Below are 3341 nucleotides of genomic sequence, written 5' to 3' on the forward strand. Positions count from 1 at the left end.
TCTACTCGTGTATTGATCTGTACAAAAAGTGTCAGAATAATAGAATTATAGAATTGTTAAGCTTGGAAAAGACCTACCTCCATGATCGTGTGGTCCAATTGTCCACTACCATCAATACTGCCCAATAAACCATGTCCCTAAGTGTCACATCTACCCTTTCCTTAAACACCCCCAAGGATGGTGACTCCACCACCTCCCTGGGCAACCTGTCCCAGTGCTTGACTGCTCTTTCTGAGAAGAAATGTCTCCTATTTCCAACCTGAACCTCCCCTGGCGCAACCTGAGGCCATTCCCTATAGTCCTATCACTGGTTACCTGTGAGAAGAGGCCGACCCCCAGCTCCCCACACCTTCCTTTCAGGTAGTTGTAGAGAGCAACAAGATCTCTCCCGAGCCTCCTCTTCTCCAGACTAAACAACCCCAGTTCCCTTAGCTGCTCCCCATAGGACTTGTGTTCCAGGCCCTTCACCAGCCTCATAGCCCTTCTCTGGCTGTGTTCCAGGGCCTCGATGTCCTTCTTGTTGTGAGGGGCCCAAAGCTGAACGCAGCACTCAAGGTGCAGCCTCACCAGAGCACAGAGTACAGGGGGACGATCACCTCCCTGGCCCTGCTGGCTGCACTATTTCTGGTACGAGCCAGGATGCCACTGGCCTTCTTGGCCACCTGGGCACACTGCCGGCTCACGTTGAGGTGAGCATCAGTCAGCACGCCCAGATCCTTTTCCTCTGCACAGCTTTCCAGCCACTCTGCCCCAAGCCTGTAGTGCTGCGTGGGGTTGTGACCGAAGTGTAGTACCCGGCACTTGGTTTTGTTAAACTTTGTCCCATTGGCCTCAGCCCATCAATCCAATTACCTTATTTACTCTCCTGTGTTGTAGGAGAATATTTTCCACTGGTGTGAATTACTATGGGTCTAATAGGACTTTGAAGACCTAAATGGATTACAGCGTTGTACTGAAAGCTGAGAAAAAAATCTGTCTAGCCACATTTATCATGGCTTTGTTACATTAGTCAGTTCTTTACATCAGTCACAATACAGTGGTTTTACTTTTTCATTGCTATTGGATCCTTTGTTGTGTACTATTATTACGAGTTATCTGAAATACGCTTGTTCTCTTTCTTTAGCAAACCTGGGATTTTTACCATATTTCATATTTAATATCTTGCTATGCTTTTAGTGACTTAAATTATTTCAACCCACTACATATTTTTAAAAATTCTAATTATTGCAGGGGACTGAAGCCCAAGTCTTTCCTTCACAGATCTGGTTTTATTTTTTTTTTAATATTTCCATTTTATAATCCGTTCCAGCCACCACCACTCTACACTGATATAGTAAGTTAGAAATGAGGTTAAAAGCATTAGGAGGGCTGTGTTTCTTGCATATTTCAGTCCAAGTTGATAGTTTAGGTGAAATTGTTGTGAATACTGCCATCTATAGGTTGTTTTTTGAAATGAATCTGGGAAGAACGGCTTTTCCTGAAAATGATAAATTAACATAAATTAAATCTGTTGACATAGAACCCCATGTCAAGGAGTAACAAAGAGAAAAAAAAAAAAAAAAAAAAAAAAGCTATTTTGGAGGAGGAAAAATACTGTATACAAGTAATGCAAGGGCAACCAGGCGATCAGGCCCAGTCAGCATGGGTTTATGAAAGGCAGGTCCTGCTTGACGAACCTGATCTCCTTCTATGACAAAGTGACGCGCTTGGTGGATGAGGGAAAGGCTGTGGATGTGGTTTACCTTGATTTCAGTAAGGCTTTTGACACCGTTCCCCACAACATTCTCCTCCAGAAACTGGCTGCTCGGGGCTTGGACTGGCGTACGCTTCGCTGGGTTAGAAACTGGCTGGATAGCCGGGCCCAGAGAGTTGTGGTGAATGGAGTCAAATCTGGTTGGAGGCTGGTCACTAGTGGTGTCCCCCAGGGCTCGGTACTGGGGCCGGCCCTCTTTAATATCTTTATCGATGATCTGGATGAGGGCGTCCAGTGCACCCTCAGTAAGTTTGCAGATGACACCAAGCTAAGTGCGTGTGTCGATCTGCTCGAGGGCAGGAAGGCTCTGCAGGAGGATCTGGATAGGCTGGAGCGATGGGCTGAGGCCAACTGTATGAAGTTCAACAAGGCCAAGTGCCGGGTCCTGCATCTGGGGCGCAACAACCCCAAGCAGAGCTACAGGCTGGGAGATGAGTGGCTGGAAAGCTGCCTGGCTGAGAAGGACCTGGGAGTATTGGTTGATAGTCAGCTGAATATGAGCCAGCAGTGTGCCCAGGTGGCCAAGAAGGCCAACAGCATCCTGGCCTGCATAAGAAGCAGTGTGGCCAGCAGGTCTAGGGAAGTGATTGTCCCCCTGTACTCGGCTCTGGTGAGGCCGCACCTCGAGTACTGTGTTCAGTTTTGGGCCCCTCGCTACAGGAAGGACATAGACGTGCTCGAGCGAGTCCAGAGAAGGGCGACCAAGCTGGTGAGGGGTCTGGAGAACAAGTCTTACGAGGAGCGGCTGAGGGAGCTGGGCTTGTTCAGCCTGGAGAAGAGGAGGCTCAGGGACGACCTTATCGCTCTCTACAGTTACCTTAAAGGAGTCTGTCGAGAGGTGGGGGTTGGTCTGTTCTCCTACGTGCCTGGTGACAGGACGAGGGGGAATGGGCGAAAGTTGCGCCAGGGGAGGTTTAGGTTGGATGTTAGGAAGTACTTCTTTACCGAAAGGGTTATTAAGCATTGGAACGGGCTGCCCAGGGAGGTGGTGGAGTCACCATCCCTGGAGGTCTTTAAAAGACGTTTAGATGTAGAGCTTAGGGATATGGTTTAGTGGAGTACTTAGTGTTAGGTCGGAGGTTGGACTCGATGATCTTGAGGTCTCTTCCAACCTAGAAATCTGTGATACTGTGATACTGTAATGGCAAAAAGTCTGGATTTAATTGTATTTAGAGTAGGAGTGGACAGTCATTCAATATATTTCTTTCGTGTTTTGATTAGTATAAACTTTCAAGTAGACGTATTTTACCAGGAGATTAATCTTTTCCTGTTAGCAGCTCTAATATAAATTAAGGCATGAACATGTCTTGGGATTTATTTATTCAAGGTATGCTGAGTTCTTCTATTCAGCTCTAACCTACATATGTCTAAGTAGTTTCATTAAAAGTGATGGAAAATTTAACTCTTGTGTGACTGAGGCTCAAAAATCAGTTTACATATTTATGAATGCTGTGTCAGTCATCTTTTAATAAATTCACTAAAATACTGGCTTTTTTGGAACCAGAATAGCTTAAAATAAAGCAGCAGAAAACCTACCTAAATTGACTCCTTTGTGTTAAGGACTTAGTGAACCATTCAGTTTTCTTGC

Source organism: Anser cygnoides, chromosome 1 (assembly GCF_040182565.1).
Source record: "Anser cygnoides isolate HZ-2024a breed goose chromosome 1, Taihu_goose_T2T_genome, whole genome shotgun sequence".
NCBI lineage: Eukaryota > Metazoa > Chordata > Aves > Anseriformes > Anatidae > Anser > Anser cygnoides.